This window comes from Vespula vulgaris, chromosome 17 (genome assembly GCF_905475345.1).
Source record: "Vespula vulgaris chromosome 17, iyVesVulg1.1, whole genome shotgun sequence".
Taxonomy (NCBI): Eukaryota; Metazoa; Arthropoda; class Insecta; order Hymenoptera; family Vespidae; genus Vespula; species Vespula vulgaris.
This window is the reverse complement of record NC_066602.1, coordinates 933,929-956,512: the sequence shown is the minus strand read 5'-3', so window position 1 is coordinate 956,512 and position 22,584 is coordinate 933,929. Positions and strand designations below refer to the sequence as shown.

Sequence of the window (22,584 nt, the reverse complement as noted above, 5' to 3'; positions counted from 1 at the left end):
CTAAAGCTTAGTGAATTGTTTGGAATAATATAAATATCCCTTGGAATGTTAATATTTGAGTCTCCTTTTCTAATTATCGGCTTGTTGTAAAACTGTGTTTCGATCTATCAATCGTAATGCATTATTAAGTACTAATTGTTTTCTTACAGATAGTCCTGCAAGGCGTAATTATTAATGGAGTTAAAACTATTTGTGCTAGTACTTGGTAAGTTCATTACATTCTGTTAAAAATTAGTTTATATATTTTCTCTTTTCTTTTGAATGAAATTTATGAATGAAATTTTCTCTATTCTTTTCAGATGGTAGACTGATTCGATATATACGTAAATACATGCATATACACACACACACACACACACACATATATATATATATATATTTCACCGCACTGTGTACTTTGTACGTATTAAAGTCCAATGTTCATATCTATATTTATTTATATATTTGTCTATAAACTGATATACTCTTTATATATTTCTGAGAATCATATGGATATAGATAAATGTATAAATAAATAAGCTCATAATTTGCCTTCAATACGTATAACATAAGCAATGCGTTGTAAAATATATATACATATATATATATGCATATATATACACATATGTGTATACATATATGTCATACGAACATCAGTAAACCACGGATGTAAAATTAAAGAGAAAATTGAAAAATAAGTCAAAATAAAAAATCAAGTTAATATTAAAGAAGAAAAGAGACATCGAGAAAAGAAGCAAGCTTATATGTACTAGGTAAGTGGACTCATTCTCAATTTCATATTTTCCTATATTTGTTTATATTGGCATAGATGGATCCTCCATTTTTGATAAATACGTGCTTCTTCTAAATATGGAGACAAGATTTAACAAAAAAACAAGAAACTAAAAGCTATTCGACGAAACTTAGAGCAATTAACATTTAATCGATACGGTAAAGAGTCCAAAGCGACGAAACTCCAAGAAAGAAAAGATGATTAGCATACAAACCGTAGTATCTGAAAATTGGCCGCATATTTGAAATCGATTTTGGGAATCACCTGATACATTTTTCAAGTTCTTGATAAGTAGAATCATACTTGAATTTTATAATATTTAATGCGAGGATCCATTATCATAAGATTCTGTTCCACATTGCATGCTATACACAATAGTATAATTTTTTATATCTATCTATGAGTTTATATTACTGTCGTTATGTTATGCCCTATTTTATACAAGTTCAATTCCAATACTACGATAATATGTTTTATGGTAGATTATAGAAAATTGCATAGTTTCTTACTATTTTTTCATGCTATGGTTAACTGATCTTTATTATTATTAGTTACTATATTTTACCAGTGATTGATATTTTACTTGTTGCATAATTTTGAATTATGGTATAAAATTAAACTGAAAAGGAAGCGTAATTAGGGTTTTCGGGTATTTCTTTTTAGACTTTTATACGAACCAATCGAATAATCGTTTATGGATCCAACTGTTGCACACGTGTTGGATATTTCGTGATATTTTTCCGTATTTGGTATTTCGGTGATACTATCGATTGACGAGTCAAACATATCAGTTGAGTTGCATGTCTGAAACCAGTTATATTGCTTCTTTGCCGGTCAGTTAACCAATTAGAATAGAGATACATGATTCCATGTTTTTCTAACTATAGGGTTGTTATAAAAGTGTGTTTCAATCTATGAATCGTAATGCCTCATTAAGTACTACCTGTTTTCTTACAAATAGTTCTAAAAGTTCTAATTACAAATGGAAGCACAATTATATTCCCTATTACTTAGTAAGTTCATTACATTCTGTTTAAAATTAATGTATATATTTTCTCTTTTATCTACTACGTTTCTGAATGGAATTTTCTTTATTCTTTTCAGTCGAAAGGCGAATTCGATACATTCATTATTACATATATGTATCGACTTATATCTACATATATGTACACTTGTGTATCTATGTATTTTACAATGCCTTACTTATGCTATATATTTTATAGGCCAATTACGAACTTATTTACTTATCTATTTATCTATTATCTCGTCGATTATATGTGACATTTTAAAAATTAAGAAGGATATAAATAGATGTAAGTTGAAAAAGAAAATAGAAAGATAAGAAAGTGAAAAAAGAAATTTAAATTACGGAAGAAAAGAAGCGAACGAGTGTGTACTAGGAAAGTGAATCAGTTGATACGGAATTCATATTTTCATATATTGGTTTAGAATGCATCATTAGAAACTCAATTTTTGATAAACATTTACTTCTTCCGAATATGAAGACAAAATTCAACGAAAAAAAAGAAAAAAATTAAAAGCTAATCGACAAAACTTGAAGCAATTTATTTTTAATCGAGGCAACATCGTGTCTAAGTAGTAAATATTTATCAAAAATTGAATTTCTAACGATGCATCCTAAACAAATATATGAAAATATGAATTCGATATCAACTGATTCACTTTTCTAGTACACACTCGTTCGTTTCTATTCTTCTTTAATTTAAATTTCTTTTTTCACTTTCTTATCTTTCAATTTCCTTTATCAACTTACATCTATTTATATCCTTCTTAATTTTTAAAATGGCACATATAATTGACGAAAGAATAGATAAATAGATAAGTAAATAAGTTCGTAATTGGCCTATAAAATATATAGCATAAGTAAGGCATTGTAAAATACATAGATACACAAGTGTACATATATGTAGATATAAGTCCATACATATATGTAATAACGGATGTATCGAATTCGCCTTTCGACTGAAAAGAATAAAGAAAATTCCATTCAGAAACGTATATCAATTTTACAATGACTTACTTATGTTATACGTAATGAAGGCCATCTACGAACTTATTTATTTATATATTTATTTATTATTTCGTGAATTATCCTTGCCCTTTCTTAAATTAAGATGGATATAAATAGATGTAAGTTGAAAAAGAAAATTGAAAGATAAGAAAGTGAAAAAAGAAATTTAAATTCAAGAAGAAAAGAAGCGAACGAGTGTGTACTAGGAAAGTGAATCAGTTGGTATTGAATTCATATTTTCATATATTTGTTTAGGATGCATCATTAGAAATTCAATTTTTGATAAATATTTACTTCTTCCGAATATGTAGACAAAATTCAACGAAAAAAAAAAGGAAAAAATTAAAAGCTAATCGACAAAACTGGGAGTAATTTATTTTTAATCGAGGCAACATCGTGTCCAGACAAAACTCTAAGAAAGAAAAGATGATTAGTATATAAACCGTAGTACCTGAACATTGGCTGCATAACTGGATTCGATAATGGGATTCGCTAGTATTTTTCTTTATGTTCTTGATAAGTTGCACCTTATTTAAATTTCTGAATAACTAACGCGAAGATTCATTTTCATCAGATTGTGTTCTTTATATTGTATGTTATAGACAATAGGATAATTTTATATATGTGTCTATGAGTTTATATTAGTAACGTTATGTTATGCCCTATTTTACACAAGTTCATATCCAATACTACGATATATTGTTTTATAGTAGATTATAAAAAATTGCGTAGTTTCTTACTATTTTTTCATGCTATGGTTAACTTATTTTTACTATTATTAGATATTATATTTTACCAGTGATTGATATTTTACTTGTTGCATAATTTTGAATTATTGTTTAAAATTAAACCGAGGAGAAAGCGTAATTAGGATTATCGGAATTAGGATACTTCATTTTAGACATTTATACGAACCAATCGGATAATCGTATATGGAGCCAACTGTTGCACATGTGCTTGATATTTCGCGAAATTATTCCGTATTTCCTGTCTCAATGATACTACCTGTTGACGAGTCCAACAAACTAAGTGGTTTGCCAGGAATAGAATATACTCGTCGTAGCCATTAATATCCCTCTTTAATACTTGTCTGAAACTAGTAATTGCTTGTTTGCCGGGCAGCTAATCAATTAGAATAGAGATGCATGAGTCCATGATAAGAATACAAAGAGACGAACGTAGAGACGAGTTGTCTACGAGAGACACATATCCGCAACCGAACCGGTTTCGTTTGCTTTTGCGATCAAACCAATTAGTTTTTATTTTTCATCCATTTGCTTGAAACGAAAGTTCATTTCAGAATGTTTTAAGGAGATTCTGACATTTTTTTCTGATAAAAATAAAATTCTGAATATGGATCCTAATTTTTAAATAAATAATTATGATGCTGAGAAAATATAATAAAAGATTAATTGAACATTTTTGTTATTTTCAGAAAACTCTGAAGTGTGTTTAACAGAATAAAATATCAAGAGGATAGAAATATACACGTCCAGGAGAGTCGAGCACATAATTCAAGGAACCATTTAAGGGGAATATTAATGACTACGACGAGTATATTCTATTCCTGGCAATCTGCTGTAAGTAATTTTTCATTTTCTTGATTAGCGGCGAGTAATAATTATAATAGAAAAATTTGTGAAAATTCTGCTTTAAATTTCTAATTTGATCGTACCATATTCTTATTGCTTTGGAGACAATGGCCATAGAAATTGGTTTCCCATATCAAGTTGCATAAAACCAGAGAACTGTAACACTTGTGATCCTAATGATATATACGTCCGTGTATTATAAAGGAAACTTCTTTATATAATTATAATTATATTATATTTTATTTTATATAATTTTCTACTAATAGAAACAAAAAGCAATGAAGTGTTGTAAAAGAAGAAAACTTGTCATAAATATCTAATCTATATATCAATCTATCGTAATCATTGGAATGCATTACAAGATGTTGATCCTCAATCTTGTAGGCATCTATGCAAATTCTAGGAAGACTCAAATGAAAAACAATATGCAATGAACTTAAAAATGACTAACGAAGATAGTTCTATTTCCTTCTATTAATAATTACGTCTTTTGCAACTGACTGTATAAAAAAATTACCCTTGACTAAACATTCAGGTTGATGGATCGAAATAAAAAAATTCAAATATGAGAGCATCTTGTTTAAATTGATACGTATGATGCACATTCGATTATCGCGGCTGATCGGGGGCTTATATATTATTTTGGATTTTCTTTCATTTGAGTCTTGCGAGAATTTATATTGAAGCCTACAAGATTGAGGATCAACATCTTGTAATGCATTCCAATAAATACGATAGATTAATATATAGATAGATTTAACGCGATAGATTAAAATATTTAATAAATTTATTTCTACTATTTTTCCTACTCATTTTTTCTACTCTTTTTATTATTAAATCCAAACTATCGTAGATAATAATTTTTTTTTATTATTATGATACTTTTCTTTTTGATTATTTCTCTGCCTTTGTTTCCTCCTATGAATCATTCTGCATATTCATATCCTTTCGATCATTTTACTTTGTAATATCTAATTATGTCTATCCCCTTTTGGGGGAGTGACCTTTTTTTGGTATTTGGTTATTCAAATTTATTTATTTTTCGTAAAGAGAATATTGACATTACCAAGAAAGTAGAATCAGAAGATTCTATTGAGAAGGAAAGATTATTTCATGGCAAGGCTATCTTCCTAAAACATTTATAATTTATGCTTTGAGCCATGTCGATCGGTAAGTCGAAAAGTAAGATAGATTTCTACTATGTTAGGCGATGCATCATATCAATGTTATATTATACGCTTACTGAGAACATAAATCATTTGAATAATGCATTTGGGAATTACAAATATTATTTTACTATATAAAATATATTTTACTAAATATAGAATATACCATAAAGATAAACTTTTCTCAATTCCATCTCAATTCTACTTTGATTTATGTTCCACATGCAATGTCAACGGACATCCCCTCAACGGCCGTTTCGATTCGAATCGATTATTCCCTCTAGCTAAAGCTCCTCATCTATAGATCATTTGGAAAAGATATATTTCGTCTAGTCGTACGGCTATTCAAACGAATGATATTATGTCGAATTAAAAGGAATTGATCGAGAAATTCATTTCCTCCCAACCCGTATATTTTTCCGAATTTTTAGCCCTTTCGGGAAATTTTAACAGGAAATTTAAATTGGCTTGCGTAAAGCGCATTCAAATGAGATACGTAATAGAGAAAAAGATGATACAACGAAAAAAAAAAGAAATGAATATGGCGAAAGATTTTCTCTGAATCTGTATACCTTATTATCGAGTAATAAACGAAAAGAAATGATAGTTTCAAGAGCTAAAAAAAAGGAGAAATTAATTCTTATTGATAGTCAATTTTAAGCAAACAAATAAAAACAAAATTAATAGACAACATTCATTAGTTTATTTCAGATTATAAAGTGTAAAGAAAGAGAGAAAAAAAAAAGAGAGAAAAGTAACATGTCGAATTCAAAGATATTTGTTCAATAATAAAAGAGAAGTTCATTTCCCCTTAATTAACTTCATTTTCGACCTTTCCGTCCGAGTAAGCAATTAATGTGCGTATAACGTAATAATCATTTCTACACTGAGTCCTTTCGGTCGTTACCTCTCAACAAATCGATGGAACTTTATTGGCGCAGACGTGGTCCAACGACTCACATCAGAGTATATATTTTAAAAGTACTTATTAGTTTTTACGAAATCTATGATTAGTTTTCAAGCAATTCTCTTACAACATTTTCATCACTTTCATCAATGAGATCTCTTCGTTTCCTTGCTAGATGATATAACTATCCCTACTGTTGTATTCTTCCGAATTCATATTTATTTTTTCTAACGTGACTGTATGAATGCCTATCTGACATTCTTCTTCACTACTTATATCTTATATCATGAGACTTGTGCGTATTTGGGCACTTTGCCTTTCTCTTAATAAAAGAAAGAAAGAAAGAAAAAAAGAAGAAAAAAAAAATAGATAAATAAATAAAATGGAGATAATTGCATTTTACGAAATCACGAAATGATACATAACAAAAAAATAATACTTTCCTGGTTTTTTGATTAATTAGTCGAGGGACCTATTTATACTACTACAAGTTTTAATAAGAACTCGTTTCAGCTTTGACAATCTCTTTCTCCAGTTTTAGGATCGGTTGTTTGCTTCATCAAATATCACTATATATACAAGTTCTTCTTACAACCCTCCTTCAGCGGATCAGAGAAGAGCTCAGACTGTGGTGAAAGCATTTCTCATGTTCGGAAGTTATATCTACTTCCATTTTGCTTGAAAACATTTTTTCCAAATATTACCTTCTTTTCTTGTAAACAAATGAATATTGCTCAAGTTATCGAAAAATTCATTTTCGTTATTGCATAATGATAAAAAACTTGTATTCGGACAATATCTTTCTTCGTATTTCTTTCTCACCTAATATTACCTTCTCTTTCACGTATTTCACCTCCGAGAGAACAATTGAATTCGTTACTAACGAAATAATCAAATTACGAGGACGTACGAAAACAATCGGTTTTATGAAGAAGAAGTACGTTCACAACGATCTGGATGCTTATCCAGCCTGCTTAAAGAGAGCGATGAAAAGGATTTGTTTGTAATAGTACATGAGTATGCCTCGTACGATATAGTGATATTTGATGAAGTAAACAAGTATTCATAAAACTCAGGAAAGAGATTTTCAAAGCTGAGCTCACTTCGTATTGAAACTTCGAGTAGTATAAATAGATCCCTCGACTAAATTAGTCAGGAAACCAGGAAAGTATTATATTATTGTTATGTATCATTTCGTGATTTGGTAATATACAATTTCAGACTACCAACCCGTTTACTTACTTATTTCTTTTTCATTAAGAGAAAATCCAAAATTTCCAAACACGAGTGAGTTTCGTGCTATAAGTAATACCGAAGAGAAATTCCATTTACACGGTTAGAAAAAATGAATATTAATTCGGAAGAAAACGATAGAAGTGACAGTGATGACATCCAACAAGAAAACGGAGAGATCTCATACATAACGCGAGGGATGATAATGTTGGAAAAGAATTGATTCAACATTTATCATAGACATCGTGAAAAATTATAAAGGACAAAATTTTGCTCTTTTTTGCAAAAATATATGATCCTTCATGTCTACAAATTTCCCTGTTAACGAGTATTGATCGGAATTTAACGATTTACGCGTACGCAATACCTTCCCTCGTACCTATCGTCAAGCACCATGATATTAAACGATGCATTGTTATTCCTCTCCGTGCGCGCTTTTCAAGTGCTGCTCAAGTGGACGGGAATAAGTGGGCGTTTCTACGTACATCACTTCTCTTATTTTAAAAACAAGAAAGGTATTTTTTCATGAGTTTCCCTCTCATCAAACGAAGCAGACAATTCGATAATAAGATTAGCGGTATAATTCAATTATCCATTTAGCTGTATCATGCAGTTATCTGGATAATTTGGACGTCAATGTACCACGACTGATTTAATTTTTCTATATGAACCGAAACATTTTCCTAGAAATTTACTCCCTATTGAAGAATGCAAAAAAATAATCCTAATTATCTAATATTTCGTATATTATGTTCCAAATCAATTTGTTCCAAAGAAAATAATCCACTACTCTGCAAAATAAGTAATCGTGCTATCAAACGATAAATCTAAATAGGTAATGGAATTATAGAGCTAATCTCCAATTATATGAAGATAAAATAGGGGTTGTCCGCATAGACGCACACAGGACCGCTCACTCATCCCCGGCTACTCGAACCGCCGCAGATAGTCGTGCACTAGAGCACCCGCAGATTGAGGGAGATAATACCGAAAAGTTTAAAACGAAGGTATTTCTCGATAAGTATGGGAGAACGTATTAAAAACAGATACTTTGTGCTACCGAATTCTTCGTCCAAATTTCAATATTTAAGAAAACCGCTAATTAAATATTACGAATATTCTTTAAGTACATGTCGTGAATGTTATGAGAAATAATATCAAATACAGAATTCAGCATTTCTCCTTTCTTAATAATATCGAATGCTTACTTAATTTGCATCGATGGAATAAAAATCACGTGAACGTGGATTTTCAATTTCACGTATAATTTAAAAGTATTTCCCTGTTAACGTTATTACTTCCAAAAACGGTGAATCCTTTGATCGTCCCTGTATGTTAAATTATTATGTATGATATACTTCCCTCAGTTTCATTTCAATTCCCATTTGATCCTGGCCCTGCGTGGAACGTCGACAAATCGATCTGAGTACCGTCGCTTATAGCCTACAGCTAAAGCCGCTCACGTTTGGATCCTTTGAAGAAGGTAAATCCCTCCCATTTCCTCGTACCACAGTTCCAAGCTTTATAAAACAATGCCATATTGGTTTTTCCAAATTTCGTCGGAAACACACAAATGTTCTTTTTCCTTTTGCATTTCCTAGGTATTCTCAATCACATAATGCATGCAAGAGCAGTAGCTAATGATGTTTCTTCTTCAGTACGAATTTCCACCTTCTTGGACCACTCTTCTGCTTTCACGATTCAATGCACTATATTATAAAAGATTGCATTATATTATAAAGATGCACTATATTATAAAAGAAATTAATATAGAAAAGTGGCTAGTTACTTACATCTGATATCTTCGTACCTCGTGTATTAAAATTTAATATTGATGTCGATGGTTGCTATAGTAATGCTCTAGAAATAGAAACATGTTGTTTCCATAAACCAGATAATTAGGTGATTCTCTCACTAACTTGCCTACCAGATCATTTGGAAGATTTGTAATAAATTCGTGAGCAGCATCAGCTTCATCCTCTGCTTTTATGATCTGACACATTAAATTACGAATGACATGTAACGCAAAATTCTTTGAAAAAATATTAAAACTTTTATTCCTATATTATTATTTACCTCGTCTCTTTCATGGAGCATCTTGCTTCCCATATATATAATATTTTTCGTTACATTAGTTAATAAATATGTAGGTTCTTGATTTATATACAATAATACAATATGAAGGATAGCTACAGTTAAGAGACCTAATGTCCCTCTCATCAATAGAAATACTCGCGTCGTCATCATAAAATCTGTGTGAAAATTTAGTAACTGATTATAAAACGTACCTATGATACAGATCTTTTATTTCATATTATACTTTCGAATAAAAAATTTATATCTTATCTCCAAAATATCTTACCATTCGATAAATAGAACATTAATTGATCGACCATTTAAATATAAGATTAAGAAGGAAAACGTTTTCATATCCTAATCTGTTTGATGGTCGGATATTCATGCTATCCATAAATGACCTATTGTCGGATATGCGGAAGAGCAAGGACTGCCAAAGTAAATGTGTTTCATTTCGGATGTGGAATATTCAATTATCATGCAGCGTAGTTGAAATTCACGTATTTTCTTTGGAAGTAATTACAATTCAGATAGCAGTCAATTCTGCAGCTTTGCAATATTTCTAAGCCATTGAAATTGCTTTCGCCTTCGTTTAACCTGGTATATCTCTGAAATAATTTAAAATTTGTAGATTAGTGAAGACAAGATAGACGTTCAATTGTTCATTGAAATTGTCGAGTCACCATAGGTAAATCGGGTCACGCGCTTCCTAGCGATATAAAGTACCTTCTCCGAGAAGCAACAAAATAATAATTAGGATGATGTTGATGAAGAAAATTAGTTTCATTTCCATAATATAGAATTGGAATGTTATAACAAATCACATATTAACGACTCCTGACAAGTTTACCTTATATTGATAACGAACAAAAGACTAGTGAAAACGAAAAAATTGTACCGACTGGATTGCTTGTAAGATTCCTTTGGGACGAATGAAGTATTATATAGACGTATAGACGCTATTATTTATCACTTACTTGCGTATTACTCGATCAAAAATTATTGAAAGGATGACTCCCGCGGAGGAGTTCCTCCACCAGACGGATGACTGAACTGATCTGCAAGGCAGGGCTCGATGGTAGGAGGCATTACATTTTATGCAATGTAATCAATACCGCGTATTACGCAACAGAAAGAACCGAAATGTCGTGGGTCAGAGGGAAGTAAATTTCACTATGAACTCGCATTAACTGGACAAATTATTTTCTTTTTTTTGTTTCTGGTTTCTTTTTCATTCCTGTTCTTTACAATTTACAATTTTGAAATTGACTGAAGAATATTTATAATCGACTATTATTATTTTTCCCATTTTTATCGTTTAAAATATTTAGAAATAAATGTTAATATCGAGCAAGAAATATTGCTTGAAAATTTGTTTCTTAATATTACTAATTCTCTTTGCGTTATTTAAGTTAACAAGCTTCTCTCTTTCTTTATTATACAGTGCCAAAAAATATGGATTCAGAGAAAATCATTCGCTATATTTATTTCCCTTTTCGCGTAATTCATTTGAATAGGCTTTACGCAGTTCAATCGACACCTCCTATTCCGCGGTCGAAAGAGCTGAATATGATGTGAGTGGGGAGGAACGGATTTGTCCACCAATCCCTTTTAAGCCGACTTACTGTTGCCCTGTGCTGTTAACTACCATATGAAACAATCCACATTGCATAGATGCATATTGTAATAACGCTTTCACTACAATTAATTCATCGCGCCCTATTAATGGTTAATATTAAACGAAAAGGAATTAATTTTATTGTTGAAATTTTCTCATAATTACAATATCTTGTGAACGTTAATATCCACATTTTGAATTTCCATTTGTGAAACGTCGACCAAAAATTTTATTTATTCAAATAATATTTTTTTCCAATTTCTCTTTGCATAATAAAAATTATATAATCGCCGAAGTGATCAACATGAGAAGTATCTAATCGTCCTTAGAAATTGTCAATTTTTCCTTAAAATTCATTGACAGTGACATGTTACTTTACATTATACGTCGAATTTTAAAAAATGAGAAAAAAAAGTACAGATCTATATATCTCATGCATGGAGAACACACATTGAATTATGCGTAATCGGTCAGTGATATTGCATTATCTAAAATTATCGACCTCTTCCAAAACTCTTCTAGTGCTTCTAAGGAATACTATATATCATCGTACTGGAATCAATAGTAAGGCATTTCCTTTTGAAACATGGACCTTGTCTCTAACTTATCCGTAATATTTTGTTCTATACCTTATTCGTCAGGTGTCTGAAATTAAACAAACAAAAAATAGGAAGAAAAAATTTATATTGGCTTTGATAACGAATCTTCTCGAAATCGATGTAGTACTGTTTTACTATGCTGCTATCGAATGGTGGTACGGGGCTAGGGAATTATCCCTTCAAAGGATCGATAAGGAAGCGGCTTCAGTAAGAGGATATAATCGATTGCGTTGGGAAAGGTTTTTCGAAGGAACGTCCAACGGTTCATACGGATCATGGGTCAAAGTTGAATTTTTGTTCTAATGCGGGAACGTTCCTTCGTAGAAAAGTAAGTTTCCTCGCCGATTCTCTTTGGATTCTATTTTTTTGCAACTTCAGAAGGATTCAATGCAGTCGGGAAGGGCAAATAAAAATCAATAATAACGTTGACCGTATTTTTGGATATCGAACTAATATTAATTTCGGCAATTAGTTAGAAAATTATATATATCGTAATAATATTTATTTCAATGCCGAGATTAGGGACGATAAGGAAAACCTTAGGGCGATTAATAGTGATTCCGAAAAAGATGTTATGCGAATCAATATTGAAGAAGAAGAAGAGGATGAAGATGAAGAAGAAGGAGATACAGGGGATGAAGTAGTAGAGGGTAAGTGTAAATATTAGGAGTCCACGCTCGCTCACGATTCAATCGACGATAGACTTTATCTCGACAACGATGATTCCATAATAAATTTAATTCTAATCAAAACGATGTTTGTCCTTGGCCGAACATTGATTTTGCAAAATTTCGATTTGAATTCTAAAATTTCTAAGAAGGTGTATCGTATGAACGAAATTAAATGGATTTACGTGACCTACCGGGAATAATAGAAATAATAAGGAAAAAACAGAAAATGATATCGAGTGTAGAAACGATTATGAGAATGGAAGTTTTAATCATGGATTGAAGATTGAGCTCAGAATAATCGAAGTTGAATTAAGGCAGGTTTGAATGATTAAAATATCAAAATGATTGAACCTGTAGGAACGCTTAAAGGATTTACGGATGTGTTTCATGTTTACGTCACCTTGTCATAGTATTTGAGTTAATTGAGTAATCAGGCGACTAATTGAAAGTAGAAGAAATGTTGAATTAATTTTCTGAATCGCGTAACATCGTGTACTTAAAATATAATCAAAATATTTAATTTACGTTTAAGAGTAATTTTGTAATTTTAAAGAATCGAATTAATTTGCTACATAGCCAGGATTCTTTTGTTAGTACGTTTTAATAGGAATTTAATGAAAATGCATCTGCGTATAACGATCTCCCATACGTATCGTCAAGTACCTTCGTATTAAAGGATTTGGTACTATTTCTGTCCGTCCGTGTGTGCTCTTGTGCGCGCTTGAATGCGCCAGATCGTTCTATTCGACGATACGACTGGCTGTATAACTCAATTATCTTTTTAAATCCATCATTTAATTACTTGCACATTTAATTAAGTCTTCTGCAAATCGATGTGCCACGACTGTCTCAGTTCTTTCATCGGAACGACATTCATTTTCCTAAAAATTTACCTCCTGTTGGACAACTTAAATGGATGGTTCAATTGTACTTCTTCTTATCAAATACTTCTTATATTATGTTCTAAACTAGTTTGTTCCTATGGAAATATTATATTTCTGCAGTCGTTTATTTCTTTTTACGTATAACTGTGTATAGCAGTGATTTATCATATCTTCCGTAACATAATATTTGAATTTTCCGAATTATCATCGAAATGATTTAATTTTTCAATGAGCGCACATATAATTATCTTCCCTTTTAAATACAATTTCAGAATTTTCCGGAAATATTAAAAATGTTCAGTGAATGTTTTAGTATACTTTCTAAGCGTTCTAATTACTTATTTAAATATTTGAGTCAACAATCAGAATTTTATTTTTGTCAGAAAAATATGTCAGAATCTCCTTCAAACACAGAAATGAACAGTTGCTTCAAGCAAGCGAAAGGTATGATATTTAAAAAAAGAAAACTAATGATATTAATCACGAAAACAAACGATACCAATTCGATTGCTGATATGTATCTCTCTAAGACTCTTCATTTGCCTCTTTGTATTCTCGTTCTCATTGAATCATGTATCTCTATTTTAATTGATTAACTGACACATAAGCAAGCAATTCAGCTAGTATCACTCAAGAAAATCAACCAGTCTGTCGGACTCGTCACTAAGTAGTATCATAGGGATCGCAAACACGCAATAATATCATGTAGTAGCCAACAGCTGTACAAATTGGCTCTATATACGATTATACGATATAATCGTATAAACGTCTAAACAAAAATATCCTATATCCGATAACTCCAATTGTACTTTCTTCTTTGTTCAATATTATACAATAGTATACCGAAGAGAAATTGCACAGTGTAAAATATAGTGCAAAATAATAATAAAAAACTATACAACTTTCCAATACTATGGTCTATAATGTAGCATCGCGAATATAGGTCACAGATATGTATACAGAATTATGCGTTTGTATATAATATGGTAATAAAAAAAAAATAATAATAAATGAAAATGAATTTTTGCGTTAATATTAAACGGTATAAAATTCAAATATGATTTATCTATCCGAGAGCATGTTGTCTAAAATGATATAAATGATTTCCATTATGGTGAGTGATTGGGAGCTTATTTATTATTCTGGATCACCCCTCTTAAGAAACTCTTAGAAACTTGCCTGAATGAAGATTTCGACTCCATTCAGAATAAATAGCTTATTCAACTACTCCATATAGGTAGTAAGCTCTCTAATTGTTGGAGCGTGTACTGTTTCCACTCGCTTTTTTTCGTGTATTAAAGAGGGTATCATCCCTAGTAATCCCTTCGAAATGTTCCTAATAATTTCGGATCCTTACTACCGTAAAGGGGAGATCTCTTTTACGTATTATCCTTCTTTTCTCCTTTTGATTCTTTTTTCTTCTTTTGATTCCCCCTATTCCTTTTAATCATTATACGTTGTTAAATCTAATGTTACATATCTCCTTTTCGAATTTAAAGAACTGTATACCGAAGGAGGGCCAATTTCATGAAAAGGCTGTCTCTCTACAACATTTATAACTTATGTTTTGATATAATAATAATAACATTAATAAGTATAATGAATCTCTATTATATTGGGGCAATTATTATATCAATGTTAGATTATATATGCGCTTATTGAGAATTTGGAACATTCGGTTAATATATTCGGAAAATACGAATATCATGTTACTAGAAATATAATATAATCTCTGTTATACTCAGTTGTACGAAATAAGGAATAAAAGATTAAAGAAATATAATATTTCGCTTGGAACTAATTAGTAAGGAACATTGTATAAGAAATATTGCATAACTAGAAGTAAAATTGGATAATATTTTAAATTCTCCAATCGGGAGTAAATTTTTAGGGAAATGTAGACGTTTCTATATCAAAACTAAATTAGTGGTAAAGTAAAGTAAAAGACTTAACAGGGTAATTAAATCATCCATCTAAGTAGATTTCTAAATTATACAGGTAATCGTATTATCCAAATGTCTGCTTGGTTTTATGAGAGGAAAACAAATGAAAAAATATCTTTCTCATTTTCAAGATACGAGAGGAATCATAGGCACACACGCCCATAGCATCGCACAATCATCCCATCTGCTTTAATACGATCCCGCACGCGCAAAAGTATGCACACGGATAGAGAGAGACCATAATAATTGTACAGTATGAAGGTATTTAACGATAAGTTTGGGAGAACGTTTTACCTGCAAATCACTTACCTCGAATCAATCGTTAACATGAGAATTCGAGCTATGCAGCAAATTAAGTGCTCCATATCCCCATATTACTGCAGGTATATATTAAATATTATGAATTTTATTTAAGCACGTATTGTATATATTATGCTAAACTATTTGGAGTATTGAATTAAACGTTTCTTTTCTTTTAAATTACATTAAATAATTATTTAAACCGACTATGATAATCAGTTTAATAATTAGTTTAATAAATAGTTTGAATTATTTAAACCGGTATAATGTTGACAGGATGACGTAAACGTACACTGAATATTCGACGCATAATTTAAAAGTGTTCCCTGGCTAACACCGAAATACGGTGTAGCTTTTGATCGTCCCAACGCGTTGAAATATTTTGCAAAATATTCCTCCCTCATGTTCATTTCAAATCTCTTTGATCAATGTTCCGCGTGCAACGTCGGACGACCCTTCAATAAATCTATCCGTCGATAAATGTACATTCATCGAGAAATTCATTTCTCCCCAATCCATATTCAAATAAGCCTTTCCGAGTCGTTGAATCGCGTAATAGGAAATTTTGATTGACTTACGTAAATGGTGTCCAAATAAAATACGTAAAAGAGATAAAGATGATATTAGGAGAAAAAAAGTAACAAATGATTTTATATGAATCCATATTCTTTACTAATGCGTTATAAAAAAAGACAGATGTGTAAAAAAGAGATTGTTATCTTAAGTAATAGAAAAAGAACAGAAAATAATATTACAAGAAAAACCGTCAAACATTGTTCTTTGCACCAAATAAATTCTTATTGATACATATTCTTAACGACCAAAACAGGAAGAAACATATTTGGCAATTTTTAGAATTCTTTAATTAATTTCTAATTTCAAATTGTACAGAGAAAGTGGGGAAAAAAGAAACGACAGAAAAGCATAGGAGAAAAAGGATAATGATACATCCAATTAATAGAGATCATTAGAGAAATTCATTTCCTCGTAGCTTATGACCATCTTGTTTCTTTCGAAATATTGATTAATCTACGCCAAGTGTAACAACCCTGTGCAGAGGGTGCCCTCGTGGTTGTTTGATTAACAACCCAAAGCGATGTGCGGGGTATAAATACCGCCGTTCGGCGGACGGCGATGAAGCTGCAGGTTATTCGTTCCGTGGTTGTCGAACCAGTAATACGCGAGCGAATGTGGCACAACAAATATTCGTTCGTGCATACTTCATACGTTTCAGAGATCCGTTATACAAGTAATTCAGGCGGTGGAAACAATTTCTTCATTCTTACTAGTCATTTGCTTATACTATCAATATAAAGTAGATTTGTTAGTAGTCATGAGTTTGTGATTTATTATAAAATTTCAAGTATACCTTATGGAAATGAAAGTGATTTTCGTGATCAATACTATCTAAACTATTGTTTGCTGCATTTCGGAAAAGGTACTTTATATCGCTTAAAAGGATGTAGCGAAATTTATTTTTGAGAGCTATGCAATTAGATGAACAATTGAATGGCTACCGTAAGTCTTAAATAATCTACGAATTTTATATTGTTTCAGAGATATACTAAACTAACCGAAGACGACAGCAGTTCCAATAGCGTGGATGTATTGCAAAGGAGCCGAATTGACTTATATTTGAATTGTAATTCCAAAGAAAAACAACGCTCCACCAGATAATAAAACATTGCACATCCAAAGTGAAACACATTTCCGTTGACACTTTCTGTTTCTCCGTACATCTGACGATACATCCTACATGGATAGTACAAATGCCAGAACATCAACGAGATTAATATATGGAAACATTTTCCTTTTTACATTTATGTTTAAATGGAAAATCAATCAATGCTGTGTTTATTTAATTGTAAGATATTTTAGAGGTAAGATAAATTTTTTATTCTAAAATGTAATGTGGAATATAAAATCTATATCATATCTATATATTTTATAATAATTTATTGAATATTTTCGTAGATCATATGCAGCCGAAGAAAGTATTATTATTTATAAGTGAATTTATCTCAAATATTCTAAATGGTATGAATCCCAAATTGGAGTAATTATCCGGTAACTTCTATAATATGGAAATGGTATTTTCTAATAAATCTTATACAAATATAGTGCTAAATTTAAAGAATATTAATGGAATAATAGAATGATTAGTGATAAAGATGTTTCAATCGTTTCTATTATTTGTAAAGCTGTTGTTTGGCACGTATGATAGCTAGGGATTATTTATCGTATGAGACACACTTGCGTATTACTGGGTCGAAAATCACGGAAGGAATGACTTACCCTAGTTTAATTAGCCACATGTTAGCTGGATAGAAGACCAAGCTTCGTAAAATCTAATTCCCTAACTAGAACGCATGGGGATAAATAATTTCCCCTCTCCTATAGTTATGTAATTATATGTATATATATTCTATGTTCACGCGAAATTATCTGTGTAATATATCTTGGAATTTCCTAATGAGAATCTTACAATAATTCGTCTATTTTTTAATTGAAATAATCGTATAAAACTGTAATTATTTATGATATAATTAACTATTATAATAATAATTATTGTAATTATCAAGACTAATTAATCGGATATTCATATAGGAAATTCGCACTCTTACTTCTTTCGTAAGTCTACCTTATACTTACTAGTTATATTTAATAGATTAAATGTTTATTTATTGGAAAAGAGATTGGATTACAATCTCGCTAAGTAGATACATGTCGAAGAACTTTAAACGGAAATGAAAGTAGCTAATTTTCTTACCGTAAATAATTTCTTCGAAGAAAATGTATATTGGAGTAAATTTTTTTCGAATTTAAGTTTACCGTAATATATCGAAATAAAGAACGAACATTTTCTTATAAATACAAATATATGACTACAGCAACTATTCCTAAACCCAACAAAATAATAATTAAAATGCTATGAATCAAGAGAATCAATTTCATTTCTATGATATAGAAATGAAATTTTCTACTAAATCTAATCGTTTTTAAGCCGTTTGTATTATTTGTAAAGCTGTTCTTTGGTACGTATGACAACTAGGGATTATTTCGGGTATGAGACACACTTGCGTATTACTGGGTCGAAAATCACGGAAGGAATGACTTATCCTAGTTAAATTGGTCACGTCATAACGATAGAAGACCAAGCTTCCTAGATTCTAATTCTCTAACTAGAACGCATGGGGATAAATATTTCCCCTCTCCTATAGTTACGTAATTATATTTGTATCTTTATGTAAATATTATACTCTATGTCTCGTTACATTTATGGTTTCCTAATATTACCTTCACCTCTTTCCCGTGTTTCCCCACCGAGAGAACCACTGAGTTAGTTAATAAAGAAATGGTCAAATAAACAAGTTATATAAAAAGTATATCAGTCGATTTTACGAAGAAGAACTTCGTTCACAACGGTCTGAGAGCTTTTCTAAACCACTTAAAGAGAGTGATAAGGACTTGTCTGCAATGGTACGCGAGTACGCCTCGTACGATGCAGTGATATTTGATGGAGTGAACAAGCAATCATGAAACACAGGAGAGATTTGCGAAGCTGTACTCGTTTCGTATCGAAACTTCTAGTGAAATAGATTGCTCCCTAGACAAATAAGCCAGAAAATCAGAGACGTAATACTCTTTTGGTACATATCGTTTCGTGATATCGTAATATACAATTTGAGACTACCAACGCTTTTAATTACTCATTTCTTTTTCATTAAGAGAATGGCAAAATTTCCAAACACGAGTTAGTTTCGTGTCATAAGTAATATCGCAGGAGAATTTTGGATTCAAGACAAATATTAATACAGACATGTTAGAAAAAAAAAAATATTAATAGGGAAAAAAATATAAAAAATATAAAAGGACAGCAATAATACTGATGCCATGTAATAATAAAACGGAAAGACCTCACACCTAATGCTAGGGATGATAATGTTGGAAAAGAATTGATTCAACATTTATCGCAGACATCATAGAAAATTATAATGGGCAAAATAGTGATTTTTTTTGCAAAACTATATGATCCTCCTTGTCTACATATTTCCTTGTTAACGGGTATCGATCGGCATTTAACGATTTGCTCGTTGAGGATTACCTTCTCTCCTACCTTTCGTCCAGCACCATCAAATTGAACGATTTAATACTACCTCTCTCCGTGCACATGCACGTTTACGTGCTCCAGTCAAGTGGACGGAAATGAGTGTGCGTGTTGCGTACATCTCGTCTCTTATTTTGAAAACAAGGATAGTATTTTTTCATTAGTTCTCCCCTCATCAAACCAAGCAGACAATGCGATAATACGATTAGCGGTATAATTCAACTATCTATTTAGCTGTATGATTTCATTTGTCTTTTGCGGATCGATATACCACGGCTGGTATGATTCTTCCAAATGAACGGGTAAATTGTTCTAGAAAGTTACTCCCTATTGGAGAATGCAAAACAATAATCCCATTATACTTCTAATTATCTAATATTTCGTATATCATGTTCCAAATCAATTGGTTCCTAAGAATATAGGCTTTTGCTCTGCAAAATAAACAAGCGTGCTATCAAACAATGAAGCTAAATAGGCAACTGAATAATACAGCCAATCTCCTATTGTTCGCTTGGTGTGATGACAGGAAAATAAATGAAAAAATACTGTCCTTATTGTCAAAATAAGACAGGAGTTCTACGTACACACGCACACTCAATGCCAGCCACTCGACCTTACGCGGATAGACGCGCACCAGAGCACACGTACATGGAGAGAGATAATGGAGAAAGGTTTAAACGAAGGTACTTGACGATAAATATGGGAGAACGTATTACGGACATCCACTGTAACGAAATTCCTTTCATAACATACTAAATGGGTAATTAGCGCTACGCACCAAATTATATCGTCCAAATTTGAATATTTAAGAAAAACGCTAATTAAATATTACGAATATTTTTTATGTATATGTTGCGAATGTTACGGCAAACAGTTTGAAATATAGAATTCAATACTTCTCCCATTTAATTATTTCGAATGGTTACTTAATTTAAATCGATAAAATAACAATGACGTGACGAGGACTTTCTATTTCACGTTTAATTTAAAAGTATTCCCCTGCTAATGGTATTACTTTGAAAAAAGATGAATCTTTTTATCGTCCCTGTCTGTTCAATTATTTTGTATTATAAACCTCCCTCAGTTTCATTTTAATTCCCCTTTGACCCTTACCTCGCATGGAACGTCGGACGGCTCTTCGACAAAGCTTGTTGAACACAATCGCTTATACCCTCCAGCTAAAGCCGCTCACAGTTAGATGCTTTGAAAAAGATAAATCCCTCCCATTTCCTCGTACCCTTGTTCCAAGCTTTATAAAACATTGCCATATTGATCTTTCGAAACTTCGTCGTCAAGCAAGTATGTATTTTCTTCTTTTTCCTCTTCCTAGGTATTCACAATCACATAATGCATACATGAACAATAGCTAACGATGTTCCTTCCTTTGTTAGAATTTTCAACTAACTCTTGAAACACTCTTCTGCTTCAATATGCTCGAATAATGTTCATCAATAGAAATATTCTAGTAGCCATGATAAAATCTCTGTAAAAATTCAATAACTTATTCTACAATATACTTATGATACAGATTTTATATTCCATATTATACTTTAAAATAAAAAAATTATATATTATCTCTAAAATATCTCAACATTCGATAAAGACAGCACTGTTTGATTTACCATTGAAATATAAGAGTGAAGAGGTAAACGTTTCCATTTCCTAAGTTCGTTGACTTTCGGACATTTCTACTATCCAAGTAGAACGAATCTTCGGATTTGAGGAAAAACAGGAAGTACCAATGGAAAAGCGTTTCATTTCGGATGTCAAATGTTTAATGATCACATTAAGCTTAGTTCAAATCCAAATATCTTCTTTGGACGTAATAAGAATGCAGATATCATTCAATTCTGATCCTCTGCAATACTTCCTAGCAATTGGAATTGCTTTTGCCTTCGTTTAGTCTTGTATATCTATGACATTTCGTAAATTAAAAAAAAATTAACAAATTTCGTAAATTAGTTAAGTCTTACGATAGACGTTCAATTGTTCATTTAAATTATGCAGTCATCAAAGGCAAATCGGGTTACGCCCATTTAATACAGATAAAGTATCCTCTCCGAAAAGCAACAAAATAATACTTAGGATGACATTGATTACGAAAATAAGTTTGATTACCACAATAGAAATGAAATTTTATAATAAATTATATTCTAATGACTACTAGTAAATTTACTTTATATCGATAACGAACAAAAGACTAGTGAGAATGAAGAAATTGTTAGTACTGTTTGAACTGCTTGTAAGTTTCTTTTGAGACGTAAGAAATATATACGCGATAATTTTATCATTTACTTGCGTATTACTCCTTCAAAAATTATTGAGAAGATGACTTCTAAAGGAAAGCTTCTTCCGCAAATCGCCATCTTGGATGACCTAGCGCGGCTAATTTCCCAGGCGTGGCTCGGTGGAAGGAGCTTTACATTCTATGCAGTTAATCAATACCACGTATTATGTGATAGAAAGAGCCGAAATGTCGTGGGTCGGAAGTAAGTAAGCAAAATTTCTCGATGATACTTCCATTAACTGGACAAATTATGTTCCTTTTTTTGTTTCTGGTCTTTTCTTTTTTTCATACCTTCTGTTCTTTACAATTTACAATTAGAAATTAACTAGAGAATTTTGATAATCGACTATTAATATTTTACCAGTTTTATCGTTTAAAATATTTAAAAATACATAT

The 22,584-nt window shown here is 31.2% G+C and overlaps 3 long non-coding RNA genes across 3 annotated transcripts in view; 1 reads left to right on the top strand and 2 right to left on the bottom strand.

Annotated features, from left to right (window-relative positions):
- The window catches only part of LOC127070148 (uncharacterized), an 82,342-nt gene that overhangs the window by 58,676 nt on the left and 1,082 nt on the right, over positions 1 to 22,584 (bottom strand). The window contains exons 2-4 of the long non-coding RNA XR_007784239.1: positions 22,197 to 22,327; positions 21,524 to 21,814; positions 21,015 to 21,384 (exon numbers count right to left, since the gene is read on the bottom strand). This is a non-coding gene — a long non-coding RNA (uncharacterized LOC127070148). The remainder of the gene's footprint in view (positions 1 to 21,014; positions 21,385 to 21,523; positions 21,815 to 22,196; positions 22,328 to 22,584) is intronic.
- LOC127070168 (uncharacterized) lies at positions 6,247 to 10,476 on the bottom strand. The gene is made up of 5 exons (XR_007784278.1): positions 10,462 to 10,476; positions 10,065 to 10,386; positions 9,779 to 9,954; positions 9,496 to 9,695; positions 6,247 to 9,411 (listed from the first exon to the last, which is right to left on the bottom strand). It is a non-coding gene; the product is annotated as an uncharacterized LOC127070168 (long non-coding RNA).
- The window catches only part of LOC127070118 (uncharacterized), an 89,593-nt gene continuing 79,031 nt past the window's right edge, over positions 12,023 to 22,584 (top strand). Inside the window, exon 1 of the long non-coding RNA XR_007784175.1 lies at positions 12,023 to 12,037. This is a non-coding gene — a long non-coding RNA (uncharacterized LOC127070118). The remainder of the gene's footprint in view (positions 12,038 to 22,584) is intronic.